Source organism: Trichomycterus rosablanca, chromosome 1 (assembly GCF_030014385.1).
Source record: "Trichomycterus rosablanca isolate fTriRos1 chromosome 1, fTriRos1.hap1, whole genome shotgun sequence".
Taxonomy (NCBI): Eukaryota; Metazoa; Chordata; class Actinopteri; order Siluriformes; family Trichomycteridae; genus Trichomycterus; species Trichomycterus rosablanca.
In genome coordinates this window covers 5,727,548-5,745,593 of record NC_085988.1, presented here as the reverse complement: position 1 = coordinate 5,745,593, position 18,046 = coordinate 5,727,548, and the positions used below count along the sequence as shown (strand labels likewise).

Genomic DNA, 18,046 nt, shown 5'->3' with positions numbered 1-18,046 from the left:
ACTGGAGGAGAAGAGAGGGACGCCGCCACTGCCACTGGAGGAGAGGAGAGAAACGCCGCCACTGTCACTGGAGGAGAATAGAGGGACGCCGCCACTGCCACTGGAGGAGAGGAGAGAAACGCCGCCACTGTCACTGGAGGAGAAGAGAGGGACGCCGCCACTGTCACTGGAGGAGAATAGAGGGACGCCGCCACTGCCACTGGAGGAGAGGGACGCCACCACTGCCACTGGAGGAGAGGGACGCCGCCACTGCCACTGGAGGAGAGGAGAGAAACGCCGCCACTGTCACTGGAGGAGAATAGAGGGACGCCGCCACTGCCACTGGAGGAGAATAGAGGGACGCCGCCACTGCCACTGGAGGAGAGGAGAGAAACGCCGCCACTGTCACTGGAGGAGAAGAGAGGGACGCCGCCACTGTCACTGGAGGAGAATAGAGGGACGCCGCCACTGCCACTGGAGGAGAGGGACGCCACCACTGCCACTGGAGGAGAGGGACGCCGCCACTGCCACTGGAGGAGAGGGTCGCGGCCACTGCCACTGGAGAAGAGGAGAGGGACGCCGCCACTGCCACTGGAGGAGAATAGAGGGACGCCGCCACTGCCACTGGAGGAGAGGGACGCCACCACTGCCACTGGAGGAGAGGGACGCCGCCACTGCCACTGGAGGAGAGGGTCGCGGCCACTGCCACTGGAGAAGAGGAGAGGGACGCCGCCACTGCCACTGGAGGAGAGGAGAGGGACGCCGCCACTGCCGCTACAGGAGAGGAGAGGGACGCCGCCACTGCCGCTACAGGAGAGGAGAGGGACGCTGCCACTGCCACTGGAGGAGAGGAGAGGGACGCCGCCACTGCCACTGGAGGAGAGGGACGCCGCCACTGGAGAAGAGGAGAGGGATGCCGCCACTGCCACTGGAGGAGAGAGACGCCGCCACTGCCACTGGAGAAGAGGAGAGGGACGCCGCCACTGCCACTGGAGGAGAGGAGAGGGACGCCGCCACTGCCACTGGAGGAGAAGAGGGACGCACTGTTCACACTGTTTAAAGTTTGACCCACAGCTTTAAGCTTTTTACACATCAGTTAGCAGCATTGCTAATGAAGCAATCAAACTTAAACATTTTCCTCTAAACGAAAACAAATTTGCACCACTGTCAGACATAATCATAATAATGAAGGTTAAAATGTACTGAAACCCAGACTGGAGTGGAAGTGCACAAACATTTTTAATTTACAATTTCTTTCTAAAATGTTAGTAAAAATATGTAACTTTTCTATCATAGTGTTAAAGAAAAACTCTACAGTGTTATTTTAACACTAACCCAGTGTAGGTTATATCTTGTGTAGAGTTAAATAAAAACTACGGTGTTATTTTAACACTAACCCAGTGTAGGTTATATCTTGTGTAGAGTTAAATAAAAAACTACAGTGTTATTTTAACACTAACCCAGTGTAGGTTATATCTTGTGTAGAGTTAAATAAAAAACTACAGTGTTATTTTAACACTAACCCAGTGTAGGTTATATCTCGTGTAGAGTTAAATAAAAAACTACAGTGTTATTCTAACACTAACCCAGTGTAGGTTATATCTTGTGTAGAGTTAAATAAAAAACTACAGTGTTATTTTAACACTAACCCAGTGTAGGTTATATCTTGTGTAGAGTTAAATAAAAACTACGGTGTTATTTTAACACTAACCCAGTGTAGGTTATATCTTGTGTAGAGTTAAATAAAAAACTACAGTGTTATTTTAACAAAACTACAGTGTTATTTTAACACTAACCCAGTGTAGGTTATATCTTGTGTAGAGTTAAATAAAAAACTACAGTGTTATTTTAACACTAACCCAGTGTAGGTTATATCTTGTGTGGAGTTAAATAAAAAACTACAGTGTTAGCAGTAATATTTTTATAGTGCTTATATATTTCTTAGTGAGAAATATAAATGCTAGAATGAATTTAGCGCTCATGTCAGCGCTGTTTTACCATCAGAGTGTGAAACGTCTTTTTGACAGTTAATACAACTAAACACTGAGCTCTTAAAAATGTGATATGAAACATCAAAACTAAACATGCAAATCAATTAAAGATCAATGCAGTTTTACAAGGTTTTATACATTGATCAGCCATAACATTAAAACCACCTCCTTGTTTCTACACTCACTGTCCATTTTATCAGCTCCACTCACCATATAGAAGCACTTTGTAGTTCTACAATTACTGACTGTAGTCCATCTGTTTCTCTACATACTTTGTTAGCTCCTTTCATGCTGTTCTTCAATGGTCAGGACCCCCACAGAGCCGGTATTATTTAGGCACTCTCAGCACTGCAGTGACACTGACATGGTTGTGGTGTGTTAGTGTGTGTTGTGCTGGTATGAGTCGATCAGACACAGCAGCGCTGTGGTTCTACAACCAGCAGTTGTGGTTTTCAACCAGCAGTTGTGGTTCTACAGTCAGTAGTTGTCGCTTTGTAGCTTCCTGTTAGCTGTACATTTATAAAATCATGTTAATGGATATTTGTAGTAAATCTGAACATTTTACTATTAGAGTAACAGTTATAAATAAAAGTAAATAAATGGTTTTTAATGATATTTCGCTTCAGTAAGAACATTTGTAACAAACACAGCCGGTAATTTACTGTGAATTTAAAACTTAGTGAAATTAAAGTGTATTTTAGATCTTTAAAAAGAAGCTCTTACACTAAATGTGATGTTTAAAGAAAAGAATTCTATTTAAAATCATGAATAAAAGTGTTTTAATGTGATGAAGGTAATAAAGCTGAAGTGTACTGAGGTCGTGTCCTGATTTCACTGCTACACTAATAAAACAAGTGATTTTCTGATGATTGTGATGTAATAACATTAAACATGATTTACAGTCACGTCTCCACTGTTCACTAAGCCGTGTGATTTTAGCTCAACACAAACCTGTTCCATGTTTTAAAGATGTTGTTCGTCCTCATGAACAGATTACCCTGAGGGCTTGACTAGTTGTAAATTATGGAGGACGAAAAATGACATAAATATAAATAAATAAATGCACAAATAAATAATGCAATAAATAAGTAAATAAACGAATAACTACATTTTCATCATGAAAAAGGACATATTTAAATAAATGGCTTGAATCTATTTTTTATATTTCCATACATCAGATTTTATTTGGGCTGTTTCTGTATTTCTACATTTATTTATTTATTTCTACATTTATTTATTTCTGTATTTATAAATGTATTTATTTATTTCTACATTTATTTATTTCTACATTTATTTATTTCTGTATTTATAGATTTATTTATTTATTTCTACATTTATTTATTTCTGTATTTATACATTTATTTATTTATTTCTACATTTATTTATTTCTGTATTTCCACATTTCTGCATTTATTTATTTCTGTATTTCTGTGTCTGTATGTTAATAAGGTAGGCGGGTCCTATCCTCACTCTACAGCAGGATTGGTCCGGTTGACGAAATAGGCAGAAGCAGCTGATTTCTAACAACCTAAACGTTACATGAACACTAGCTAGGCTAACTTTCGATTGACTATGCAATGGCTTCGAGTGGGAGGCCGCTGGCAGACCTGTTGTGGGATGTAGCTGACCAGCTTGAAAACAGTAAGTTCATATTTCTCAGATAGATGAAATGATCAGTCTGACCAGTCTGTTCACTTACTGATATATCGGCTACTGTATTAACATAAACTGAACTAGCTAACAATGTGGTGTTCAATATTTCTTGTGCAGCACCACCAGGTACCACAAACGCGCCAAGTTTACCTGCTACGTCACATACCATGACACCAAGTCATCCAGTGGACGGTAGGTTTCTGCAGTGAACAGTTTGTGATGCTAAATGCCAGACTGTGATACATCCTGTAGAATTTACACATTAGCTAAATAGGAAAAAAATTAAACCAAACAATTGTAAAAAAAAATATTAGATATGTGATTAGATATTAGACTAATATACACCATTGCTGGTGATGTATCTAGTTTAGCTGTTTTTCTTAATTGTCTAACGTTTGATGCTACCCTTTGCTCCTCACTTAGCCGAGGTTTCAAGACTGTTTGGGCCATACACACATGGGGGGAGGAGGTCAACAAGTCAGCGATGCCTTGCTGTGCCCGCACAACTTAATTCTTACACTCATGTCTTCTGTTGTCATGAGGACAAAAATGAGGATTTAGTCCCCAGTCGATTTGCCAAACAGAGGATTGTTGCTGCAGGATTAGGGGAGAAACGTCTTATGTTTAAAGCTACAGACGGCATCACTCAGGTTTTAGTGAAACTTTAGAAATCGCACTTTTTTGCATGTTGTTATCTGTCGTCTTTTTAGGTAGTCAGACAAATCTACATGAATTCAAAGAATTTCTTTTAGCTGCATTTCCAAAACTCAGACAAGGGGGCGGATTTGAATTGCTCAGAATTTCTGGAACAACTCGAAGTCGCAAACTGAACCTCATCCCCTGTCCCAATGAGGGCTACCATGTCAGACATCTGAAAGATCCACAGACCCAGATTGGTCATGCTACCATTTTCATTCGACCACTTCAGAGGAACCTGAATCTGGAGCCTGTAAGTTTCTCTTTAAAACTGCTCTTCCCTTCTGAAAATCAGGTCATTATTTATTGTATTTAATTGTTACATGATCTCCTCTGTAGATATCTCGACCACCTCAGAAATGTGTGACATGTGGAGAAGAATTTCCTTTTTCACAAATCAAGGCTTATAGTGATGAATGCATGAGGTATTGCTCTACACAGCTAAAACATCACATTTGTTAGTACACTGCATGTGTTGTCATACATCGGACATGTGGCATGAGGTATAGTGAGTCCACCCCCAGCCAAAAGGCATGCTTGATAGTCTGTACATGTGAATGTAGGACTAACCATGTAGGGCAAAATATATAACAAAACTTAAGGCAAAATTGTAATAAAGAGAGGCATAGGACCCAAAGGTGCAGAGCAAAAATTATATTTTATTAACAACGAAATAATTTATACAGAGAACAAAGGAAACAACGTTGTAACAAAAAACAATTCGGGAAATCCCGAACGGCGCCGCTGTCGTCACTGGCAACTGAAAAGGATAACACAAAAACAGAAAATAGAATTTTTGCCGACGCGAGGCGCGAACCCTGGTCGCTCACTCGCGGTACTGTAACCCTCGCCGCTACGCTACGGCGTTGTTTGCGTTGTAGACTCGCCTTCTAAATAAAAGGCTGATGTGAAGAGACAGATGTTAGTAGAATCCGTTAATAAAGCAAAACTTAACCGGGAAAAGAAAACAATAATGATACATCGGTTGTGTCACCAGTAATAGAAGACTGGGAAGGAACCGATGGTTTAGGTTAGGGGAAAAAGTTAAAGAGCGAGGCGCGGATACGAACCGGGATCGCAAAGCTACCTGAGCGGTGTTTTACCCACTCAGCCAAACAAGCAGCGATGACACTTGGAAAAGAGAAGCGCCTTAGGACAACTGCGGTGAGTGTCTGTTAGGCTAGCATTAGCCCGCTGCTAGCCATGCAAGCGGGGTTAAAGCAAGGTCAAAACAAACCGCAGCTCGTGGGCTGCAAGTAATCGCACCGGCTTTCCCTATTGGTAAAAACAAAGCCCTGAATTACCTCAGCCTTGCGACTTACACACCCAACCACTCTTATAGTGCCTGGGGTACCAATCTAGCCCTACAAAAGGAAATGGCTGGTGCAGTGCAGCCATAACCCAAAACAAAGAACAAAGGTGCGACGCCTGCAGACTGGTGACGCCCCCTTAAATAGGGAGCTGACAGCTGCAGGTCGTTGCCCTAATTAGCTAGCCTCTTATTTGAGGCCACGCTGCTCTTTGTTCTGTAACGCCTGCGACGCTGGGAAGTGGTGGTATGTTTACCAGACGTCGCAGGCACCCTAACAAAAATATTGACAAATAAGAGTAATTATTGCTTTTTTAAATAAAAAAAACACTCTCACAAATAAATAATGCAATAAATAAATAAATAAATAAATAAACTAATAAATACATTTTCGTCATGAAAAAAGACATATTTAAATAAATGGCTTGAATCTATTTCTATATTTCCATACATCAGATTTTATTTGGGCTGTTTCTGTATTTCTACATTTATTTATTTATTTCTACATTTACTTATTTCTGTATTTATACATTTATTTATTTCTGTATTTCCACATTTCTGCATTTATTTATTTCTGTATTTCTGTGTCTATGTTAATAAGGTAGGCGGGTCCTATCCTCACTCTACAGCAGGATTGGTCAGGTCGACGAACTAGGCAGAAGCAGCCGATTTCTAACAACCTTAACGTTACATGAACACTAGCTAGGCTAACCTTCGATTGACTATGCAATGGCTTCGAGTGGGAGGCCGCTGGCAGACCTGTTGCGGGATGTAGCTGACCAGCTTGAAAACAGTAAGTTCATATTTCTCAGATAGATGAAATAATCAGTGTGACCAGCCTATTCACTTACTGATATATCGGCTACTGTATTAACATAAACTGAACTAGCTAACAATGTGGTGTTCAATATTTCTTGTGCAGCACCACCGGGTACCACAAACGCACCAAGTTTGCCTGCTACGCCGTCACATACCATGACACCAAGTCATCCAGTGGACGGTAGGTTTCTGCAGTGAACAGTTTGTGATGCTAAATGCCAGACTGTGATACACCCTGTAGAATTTACACATTAGCTAAATACGAAAAAAATTCAACCAAACAATTGTAAAAAAAAAAAAAAATATTAGATATGTGATTAGATATTAGACTAATATACACCATCGCCGGTGATGTATCTAGTTTAGCTTTTTTTCTTTATTGTCTAACGTTTGATGCTACCCTTTGCTCCTCACTTAGCCGAGGTTTCAAGACTGTTCGGGCCATACACACATGGGGGGAGGAGGTCAACAAGTCGGCGATGACTTGCTGTGCTCGCACAACTTAATTCTTACACTCATGTCTTCTGTTGTCTTGAGGACAAAAATGAGGATTTAGTCCCCAGTCGATTTGCCAAACAGAGGCTTGTTGCTGCAGGATTAGGGGAGAAACGTCTTACGTTTAAAGCTACATACGGCATCACGGTTACCATGCACACTCAGGTTTTAGTGAAACTTTAGAAATCGCACTTTTTTGCATGTTGTTATCTGTCGTCTTTTTAGGTAGTCAGACAAATCCACATGAATTCAAAGAATTTCTTTTAGCTGCATTTCAAAAACTCAGACAAGGGGGCGGATTTGAATTGCTCAAAATTTCTGGAACAACTCGAAGTCGCAAACTGAACCTCATCCCCTGTCCCAATGAGGGCTACCATGTCAGACATCTGAAAGATCCACAGACCCAGATTGGTCATGCTACCATTTTCATTCGACCACTTCAGAGGAACCTGAATCTGGAGCCTGTAAGTTTCTCTTTAAAACTGCTCTTCCCTTCTGAAAATCAGGTCATTATTTATTGTATTTAATTGTTACATGATCTCCTCTGTAGATATCTCGACCACCTCAGAAATGTGTGTCATGTGGAGAAGAATTCCCTTTAATCACAAATCAAGGCTCATAGTGATGAATGCATGAGGTATTGCTCTACACAGCTAAAACATATCACATCTGTTAGTACACTGCATGTGTTGTCATACATCAAACATGTGGCATGAGGCATAGTGAGTCCACCCCCAGCCAAAAGGCATGCTTGATAGTCTGTGCATGTGAATGTAGGACTAACCATGTAGGGCAAAATGTATAACAAAACTTTAGAGACAGGGCAAAATATGGACAAATAAGAGTAATTATTGCTTTTTTGATTAAAAAACACTCTCTAAAGGCCAACATGTGGGTGTTTGGGATATTGCTTCTTTAGAACTGAATTTAACTGTTGTATTTTAATATGACCTCTTCCACGTTGAAACTTTTGTTTCATCTAAGACTATCGCAGAGCAGTGTTGAGGTACAAATGGAGGTAGCCACAGGAAGTGCCAGTTCCCCCAAAAATGAAGATAGATGTGTGAGTACGTGGACAAGACCACAGGAGAGTCAGACAGCAAGGGCCAGCAACACGGACGTCTCCGTTCCACATCAGGGAAATATCCCAGCCCCAGTGACACCTCAGGGACATGTGCCTACTCCTCAGATCATTGATCTGGATCTCATCGAGGAGAATTGTGGTCGGTTATATTCAATTTAAACATTACATGATTTATTTTAGTAATTTGTTGTTTTATCCATATATAGCTTAAATATTAATTCAGTCTTTATTTTTTAACTGTTTAAGATTGGAAAATAGAGCCAGATCCCACAGAGGCAGCAAGGATATTCAAAGAAGACATTTTAAATAAGCATGCAACTGGAAAAGCACTAAGTTTTGCCATGGATCTCAGAGACAGTGCAGAGGACAGGGAAAGGACAATCCTTTCTTTTTATAAAATGGCTCGTGTTGAGTGGGCTTCTCCTTTGACCTGCACACTGAAGGGTAAATTTCTTACTAACACAAAAATATAGATTGCACCAAACTGTTGTTTAAATTCATTATTTAACCTCTGTTTGTACAGGGTAGGATATCAAAACATATATGCTTGTTTATAGTGTTAGGATTTTTGGAACATAACATCATTATTAAACATCATTATTAAACATAAAATTCAATATGGGAAGTTTTACGGCACTTTCCAAGTTTTACGACATGCATGCCGCATGGCCGCCGCATGGTCTATTGTTCAAAATGGCGGCTGCCATACTCCCTCCCTGATTCCTACCGAAGGGGGGGAGGCGGAGCCCTGAGCCTTTTAGACCCCACCTAGGGGGTGGGCGGAGCCTGGGCCTCTTTAGCACATTTCATTGGCTCCAACAGCAGAGGCGGAGGAGGAGCCTAGACTAGTTTAAAAAAGGACGGCGGGCTCAGAGGAGAGCTTTTCTTGCTTTTGTGGTTGTGTGTCTAGACTGCAGGAGAAAAGAGCGCTGTTCAGCTTAGCTCTGGCATATATTCACAGATCATTTTTACACTTAATAAAGTGTTTTAAAGAGTACTTTCTGGACTTCCCGATTGCTTTCTTCAGGACCTCTCGACAAAAGATTCATCCTAACAATAGCAACACCATGTTTATGGTTAAATGAAATCACAAGGCGGGGGGGGGGGGGGGGGGTAATGAAGTGATAAACATGTTAATATAACAGGAATGGGCAAGCTCAGTAAAAGCAGTCACAAGCAGGTATAAAACGATTACTGGGAATGTTTGAAGTTACAGCAAGATAAAGGTAGAGATGATTTGTTTAGTTGACACGGCAGTTTATTCAGTGGGACTGCCACACTAACAAATTCTATTTTAATAGCTCTATTTTCTGTTTACTGTTGTATGCATTTTATTTTGTTTGTTCAGGTGATCCAGCAACTGGTGATGGTGTGATTCGTCATTGCTTTGCAACAGCCATGTCCAAACTTCAGAATGGTTTTGATATTTGTTTTGGTAAGTAAAAAAATATTTTTTTCTCCATTTATTTCACAGATGCTTTTATGATTTCTCATTTTAAATCACTGTTTATCTGTCAGTACGTGTTTATCATGTTATGTGATTCACGCAAATTCCAGGCTGAAAAAAAGAAAAGAAATAATCAACAGTCGCAGACCCGTACACTAACCCTGCCTGATTCCTAACACATACATGTGAATGTAGCTGTTTTTAACCTGTGGCTGACTGATATTTCCTTTATTACTGCTTTATGGAATAGGGCTGCACCAGAGCGGTAGAGAGAACAGAGTGGCGACACTCCCATAGGGAACCGTTGGAGAGGGGGCGGGACATTTTTTCTGCACAGCTTCCGGGTTGTGGAGCTCTAAATTGTTCCAAACATCCCATAGAGCTCCATTCATTTCCACTACTTATCAAGCATTTTCAGCTGTATGTTGCTTTGTTTTAAAAATATAATGAATTTAATGTCATTAATATACTTAATACTGTTATTGTTTAGCATTTGCTCAGCACTAAATGTTACATGTTTATCTTATTTAATAGGTTAGTCAATTAAGCTAATTTAATGAGAAGAAGAAAAAATCATCTTCATCTGATGAATTTTGCCTGACTTGCTCCAACACAGCCTCTGCCATCTGGTCAAGGTGTAGTCTTGTCACGATTTGAGCCTCTGTGTGTGCTCCTGAGGTGCCACGCCCCCCTCTCCATGAGCACACTCTGTCTCCAGCCAGCCTCCCTCTCCTGATTGGTTAGCTGGGGCTAATTAGCCCCAGCTGCTACTATTTAGGAGAGGCTCAGAGAAAGGCTGGTTGGAGAGGCTCAGAGAAAGGCTGGTTGGAGGGGTGGGGGTGGTGTTAGCAAAACTTCCGTCTGTGCCTGAAGGTAGTGGCGGCTAACGACTGCGGAACGGTTTGGAGAAGATTGACTTTGCACGGGAGTGGAAGGAGGACGTTTTACGACGGAAGGTTTGAATTAAACTAATACAACTGTACAGTGAATGTAAAGTGGACAATGGCAGAGGAATCAGATGGTTATATACGGGATCATGAGAATTTGGATGAAAATGACGAAATGTTCTGGGAGGAAATTAGGAAAAAACAAGTAAGACGAAGATCAGAATTTAGCAGTAGTAATGAGTCCATAGACACAGTTAAAAGGAGCAAGTCTGAATTAAGAACTAGAGTCAAGGAGCCAAATAAAGAAGTTTGGAAAGTAGTTATAGTGTTTGAACAACAAGGAGGGCCAGATTTACACCCCATTCATGTTACCAAAGCAATAGAGAAGGAAATAGGTAAAATTAATCATGCACGGTTTATGGGTAATGGTAGATTATTGATATTTGCAATGTCTGAGGATCAGCGAGGGGAGATTTTAAAAAAGACTACGTTAAATGGTACTAAAATAACCTCGCATATCCCAGGAATAGCGGCAAAGAAAAGAGGAGTAATATTCGGGATTCCAGTTTCAGTATCAAACGAAGAGATCAAGAGTAACCTGAAAGAGGGAGAAATAGTTAATGTGAAACGCCTGACTAAAGGTAAAGAGAAAACAGGAAGTTTGTCAGTCCTGCTTTACTTTAAAAATGAAATGCCTACAAAAGTCCAAATGGGTTTCATGTGCTACCCAGTAAGAGAATTTAATCCCCCTCCATTACGGTGTTTTAAATGCCAAAGATTTGGTCATATAGCTGCACAATGTAAAGGTAGGCTAAGATGTGTAAAGTGTGGAGGTGAACATGTATATGGGAAATGTGGAGAAAATGTTCAGTTAAAATGTTGCAACTGTGGAGGTCAGCATAGTGCTGCTTATGGAGGATGTGAGAAACAAAAGGAAGCAAAAGAAATACAGAAATACAAACTGACTCATCAAGTATCATATGCAGATGCAATCAAAGAAATACACAGAGCTAAGAAAGACACTAATACTAACAATACTGTTTCTCCAACAGAGCAAACTTCTAGGACACCAACAAGTAATACCTACAGTTCAAACACAGTGAGACAGAATAATGAGAACCATATGAGAGAGATAACACAACAGACAAAGGTAGGCTTACCAAGGTCTAACCAAGCATCAGAATGTTGTGAGTGCAAAACAAGAATTTCCAATGAGACTCTGTTGATTAAAAAAAATGAATTTATAGCATTTATCTGTTCCATAGTCAATGTCACAATGCAACACGCCAGAAAAAGTGACCGAATTAGATCAGTTGTAGAAAATGCAAATGATTTTTTGGGCACAACAACTAAAGCTGATGAGATTCATGAAATGTTAAATAATAAATATGGAGAATCACAAACTGTCTAAATATTTAATGGTATTAATCATTCTTCAATGGAATGCAAGAAGTTTGATTGCAAATGGGCAAGAGTTTAAAAGATATGTTCACGAGATAACTAATAAGCCAGATATTATTTGTATACAGGAAACATGGTTAAAATCACATTTAGAATTTGTTTTAAAAGGCTACAACAGCATAAGGCAGGATAGAGGAAAAGATAGAGGAGGAGGATGTATAACCTTTATCAAAGAAGGAATATCATACAGACATATAGAAACAGCTGAGGAACATGAATGTATTGTGACTGAAATTTTTAATGGCACTACTGGTAAATATACAATTATTAATTATTATAACCCATGCAAGGTTTTAATTAAGGAAGTATTGAAAAACATTATCAAAAGAACTCATAGAGAAATTTGGTGTGGGGATTTTAACGCCCATAACAGTCTATGGGGAAGTAAACATACAAATTTAAATGGGGAGGTTGTTGAAGAAATGATAAATGACAGAATGCTTGTATGTTTAAATAATGGTAATGGAACACGGATAAATATATACAAAAATGAAACATCATGTATTGACCTGACTTTAGTTGATAGGAAAATAGCTAATATATGTGAATGGGAAGTAGATCAGAACACAAGCATTGGTAGCGATCATTTCCCTATCTTCTGTAAAATTGAAATGGAGTTGAAGACTGAAAAGAGTTACATTCATCATAAATGGCATTTCATAAAAGCAAACTGGGAGAAATATTATCAAAGATGCAGTGAAGAAATGAAAAATATACCTGAGACAGACCAATCTATAGATCAGTTGAATGATAGTATAAGCAGACTCATTCTCACTGCAGCTAGTCAGAGCATTCCTATTAGCAAAAGTCAAAAAGAAAGAGTAAATGTTCCATGGTGGAATGATAAATGTCAAGAAGTCATTAAAAACAGAAATAGAGCTTTTAAAATATTACGTAAAACTTTAACTGTAGATAATCTTATAGAATATCAAAGGAAAAAGGCACTAGCAAGGAAAGTAATAAAAGACGCTAAAAGAGAATCTTGGAGGCAGTTTTGTTCTACAATTGGAGGAGAAACAACTCTGGATAAAATATGGAAGATGATTAAAAGGATATCAGGCAGATATAAACCAACAAGTATCCCAGTACTAATAGATAATAACAATATTAAAGCTATATCAGATAAAGGAAAGGCTGATATGCTGGGTAAAATGTTTGCCGATGTCCATAAAGGCGATCATTTAGATGAATGTTTTAAAAAAAGAAAAGAGGATATCTTAAAAGTAAATAAAGGTATCCTAAATGCCAAAACAGAAATAGGAACTATACTGGATGAAGAATTTAATATTTCAGAATTGCGAATGGCTGTAAATAACACAGCATACTCATCACCAGGAACAGACAATTTATGTTATCCAATGTTTAGGAAACTCCCTGATGAAATGCTGGAAAAGATCCTAACACTATTTAATAAAATTTGGAATGAAGGTAAATTACCTAAAATATGGAAAAAGGCAATAATTCTTCCATTTCCTAAACCAGGAAAAGATCCAAATAACCCAGGGAATTACAGACCAATAGCTTTGACCTCACATTTAGGAAAGCTCATGGAAAAGATGGTAGTTGCTCGTTTGAACTACTTTTTGGAAAATAAAAATTTGGTTAAAAGTTATCAAACAGGATTCAGGAAGAGTAAATCAACCACTGATGCCCTAGTGAAACTCTGTAATGAGATAGAGAAATCATTAATTATGAAAGAAGTAATGACTGCAGTCTTTCTTGATATTGAAAAGGCTTATGATACTATGTGGAGGGAGGGCCTATTAATCAAACTGGAGAAGATTGGGATTAAAGGTAAAGTGTACAACTACATTCTTGACTTTTTGTCACAACGCACCTTGAGGGTCAGAGTAAATAATGAATTATCAGAAGAATTCATGGTGGAAAGTGGAATTCCCCAAGGGAGTGTAATCAGTCCTATTCTATTTAACATCATGATAAATGATATATTTGGAAAAGGAAGTGAAGGATTATTATATGCCGATGATGCTGTGATTTGGAAAAGGGGACGTAATGTGCCATATATAGCAGAAATCATACAAAAAGAAATGCAAATATTAGAGCAATGGGGAATGGACTGGGGTTTTAAATTCTCCATGCAAAAATCTAAAGTGATGTTTTTTACTAGAAGGAAAGTACCAGACAACTTTAAAATAATGTTATATAACCAGCCACTCGAAAGAGTGAAACAATTTAAATACCTAGGAATCTGGATGGATGAAAAAATGACATGGAAACATCATATAGTACATGTAGAAACCAAATGCAAAAAGGTACTAAATCTCATGAGGATGATCTCAGGGCAATACTGGGGTGCAGACAAACAATCCTTGATGAATATATATAAAGCACTAATCAGATCAACCATAGATTATGGATGCATAGTATATAGGTCAGCATGCATAACATCTCTCAGAAGTTTAGACAGGATTCAGTATAAAGGAATAAGGATTGCTTTAGGAGCCATTAAAACAACACCTACATGTGCACTTCTAGTAGAATCTAAAGAAACCCCATTTAAACTAAGATATGATCAATTATCCTTAACATACTGGGTAAGGCTGAAAGGGAGTGTGTGTAATCCATCTTTATCAGTTTTAAATGAATGTTGGGAATATCAAACAAAGAGTAATGGTTTTGGATGGAACATTAATAGCACAGCAGAAAGGTATGGAATTAAAGATTTTAAATTTAGTCCTGCATTAGTGATAAGTAGGGTTCCACCATGGATACTACCAACTCCAACTGTTGATATTAAATTACTGAAAGAGAAGGCAGAGCAACCAAATGAACAAAGTCTTGCAGAATGCAGTCAACGGTACCTTATATCTAAATATTATGGCTTTCTTAAAATTTTTACAGATGGGTCAAAAGATCCAGAAAATGATCATTGTGGAATAGGGATCTATATTCCAAATTTTAAGAAAAAGTATGGATACAGAGTAAGCAATTTTTTATCAATTTACTCAATAGAAATGATTGGAATAATAACTGCTCTGAGGTGGATCGAAGAAATCAAACCAATTAGATCAGTTATATGTACTGACTCACTAGCAGTTTTAATGAGCTTTGAAACAGGTAAATCAATAAGAGAGGATTTAATTATGGAGGTTAGGCATATTTTACTGAATTTAAAGAACCTTGGAATAATAGTTCAGTTTTGTTGGGTTCCATCACATGTTGGTATTAAAGGAAATGAAATGGCTGATAAATTAGCTAAAAAAGCGCTAGGAAAAGGAAATATAGAAATTAAAATTCCAATAGGGAAGGGAGAAGCTAAAACCAAAATTAAATCTGAAGTTATACTGAAATGGCAAAATGAATGGGAAACAGAATATAATGCCAGGCAATATTATTCAATTCAAGGAAAGGTGTGGGGGAAAAGGACAACATCAATAGGTATCAACAGAAGGGAAGAGATTGTATATAGTAGACTAAGGTTGAGTCACACAGGTCTTAATAACACACTACGGTTAATAGGGAAAGGCAATGGGTTATGTAATGTATGTCACGTCCAAGAAGATGTAAATCATGTATTATTTAAATGCAATAAATACACAAAATATAGACACCAATGGCAAGAAAGGGAGGAAGGGAATGAAATAGGAAATATTCTTAAAGAAGAAGGGATGCAGTGTGACCGAATTAAATCATTAATTATATTCCTTAATGATACAGGTTTAATTAAAAGAATCTAAGACCTAGAAAACATAGCCTGTTAAGTCCCTTTACACACTCCTGTACAGTAGGTGGCGGTATGCACCAAAGAGATGTCACCCGCCAATAAACCAACAAGAAGAAGAAGAAGAAGAAGGCTGGTTGGAGACTATTTTCATTGTAACTCTGTTTGCTCTGGTGACTGTTTGCTCCTTGCTCCTTGCTCCTTGCTCCTTGCTCCTTGCTCCTTGCTCCTTGCTCCTTGCTGTTTCATCCGGTCTGTTTAGTCCTGTCCAGTCAGTTTAGCCCTGTTAGTCTGTTTAGTCCTGTTTAGTCTTTGTTTAGCCTGTCCGTTAGCCTGTCCGTTAGCCCTGTTAGTCTGTTTAGTCCTGTTTAGTCTTTGTTTAGCCTGTCCGTTAGCCTGTCCGTTAGCCCTGTTAGTCTGTTAGTCTGTTTAGTCCTGTTTAGTCTTTGTTTAGCCTGTCCGTTAGCCTGTCCGTTAGCCCTGTTAGTCTGTTAGTCTGTTTAGTCCTGTTTAGTCTTTGTTTAGCCTGTCCGTTAGCCTGTCCGTTAGCCCTGTTAGTCTGTTTAGTCTGTTTAGTCCTGTTTAGCCTGTCCGTTAGCCCTGTTAGTCTGTTTAGTCTGTTTAGTCCTGTTTAGTCTTGGTTTAGCCCGTCCATTAGCCTTTTGTTTGTTTAACCTCCATGTGTTAGCTCTGTGTTATCTTGTCTTGGTGTGCCTGTCTTTTGTTTATTAATAAATATAGTTTAGTTTATTACATCTCTGCGTGTGTGTCCGCCCCTCCTGTCCGTCTAGTCCACATAACCGTTACAGAATAGTCTCCACCTTAGGACACAGCGAGATGTTGCTAGTTTATTCATTCCCAGACTTTGGCTCGATAAGATTTCCTCTGGTCTTCCCGCTTAGTAGGCCGGCTCCTTATGATGGAAGCAACCATAGTGTTGAAGGCTTCCTTCTACAGAGCCAGCTCTACCTGCAGAACCTTCTGGACCCCCAGCCAACTGAAATCGACAAGGTACGATTTATGATGTCTAGACTGAGGGGTGCTGCTCGTGAGTGGGCTAAGCAGCTTTGGTCTGACAGGGGAGTTGTGCTGAACTCGGTGAGGGATTTTGAGGGCCTCATGAGAGCCAAGGTTTCACGCAGCAAAGCGCCCACTGCAGCTTATACCCGGCATCCAGTGCCCACTGGGGGCCCACTGGCCCGATTATAAAGCTCGTGACAGTTCCAAGTCCTCTCCAGTGTTTTCGCAGCTGAGTCCAGTTTCTCCAGGGTCCAAACAGCTGACTTCTGACGCATATCCAGGGTCCAAGCAGCTGATTTCGGACGCCTCTCCAGTGTTTTCGCAGCTGAGTCCGGTTTCTCCAGGGTCCAAACAGCTGACTTCTGACGCATATCCAGGGTCCAAGCAGCTGATTTCGGACGCCTCTCCAGTGTTTTCGCAGCTGACTTCGGACGCCTCTCCAGGGTCCTCGCAGCTGTATGACGTTTCTCCAGTATTTTCGCAGCTGCCTTCGGACGCCTCTCCAGGGTCCTCGCAGCTGTATGACGTTTCTCCAGTGTTTTCGCAGCTGATTTCGGACGCCTCTCCAGGGTCCTCGCAGCTGAATGACGTTTCTCCAGTGTTTTCTCAAGTGACTTCGGACGCCTCTCAAGGGTCCTCGCAGCTGACTCCGGACGCCTCTTCTCAAGGGTCCACGCAGCTGACTCCAGACGCCTCTTCTCGAGGGTCCACGCAGCTAACTCCGGACGCCTCTTCTCAAGGGTCCACGCAGCTGACTCCGGACGCCTCTTCGCCAGGGTCCTCGCAGCTGACTCCGGACGCCTCTTCTCAAGGGTCCACGCAGCTGACTCCGGACGCCTCTTCTCAAGGGTCCACGCAGCTGACTCCGGACGCCTCTTCTCAAGGGTCCACGCAGCTGACTCCGGACGCCTCTTCTCAAGGGTCCACGCAGCTGACTCCGGACGCCTCTTCTCAAGGGTCAACGCAGCTGACTCCCGAAGCCTCTTCGCCAGGCTCACCGCAGCTGACTCCCGAAGCCTCTTCGCCAGGCTCACCGCAGCTGACTCCCGAAGCCTCTTCGCCAGGCTCACCGCAGCTGACTCCCGAAGCCTCTTCGCCAGGCTCACCGCAGCTGACTCCCGAAGCCTCTTCACCAGGCTCACCGCAGCTGGCTCACGAAGCCTCTTCGCCAGGCTCACCGCAGCTGGCTCCCGAAGCCTCTTCACCAGGCCCAACGCAGCTGGCTCCCGAAGCCTCTTCGCCAGGCTCAACGCAGCTGGCTTCCGAAGCCTCTTCGCCAGGCTCAACGCAGCTGGCTCCAGATGGTGCTCCTGGCTCCTCGTCAGCGCCCCCCGACGGCGCTTCTGAACTCTCGTCGGCATCCTTAGATGGTGCTCCTGGTTCCTCGTCAGCGCCCCCCGATGGCGCTTCTGAATTCTCCTGGGTGCCCCCAGAGGGCACTTCTGAACCCTCGTCAGCGCCCCCTGACGGCGCTCCTGTGTCCTCGTCAGCGCCCCTGACGGCGCTCCTGTTTCCTCGATGGC

The 18,046-nt window shown here is 41.0% G+C and overlaps 1 long non-coding RNA gene across 1 annotated transcript; it reads left to right on the top strand.

The window, feature by feature from the left end:
* The first annotated feature begins 10,428 nt into the window (after positions 1–10,428).
* On the top strand, positions 10,429–15,633 carry LOC134317943 (uncharacterized). The gene is made up of 3 exons (XR_010013302.1): positions 10,429–10,565; positions 11,413–11,510; positions 15,568–15,633. It is a non-coding gene; the product is annotated as an uncharacterized LOC134317943 (long non-coding RNA).
* The last annotated feature ends 2,413 nt before the right edge of the window (positions 15,634–18,046 follow it).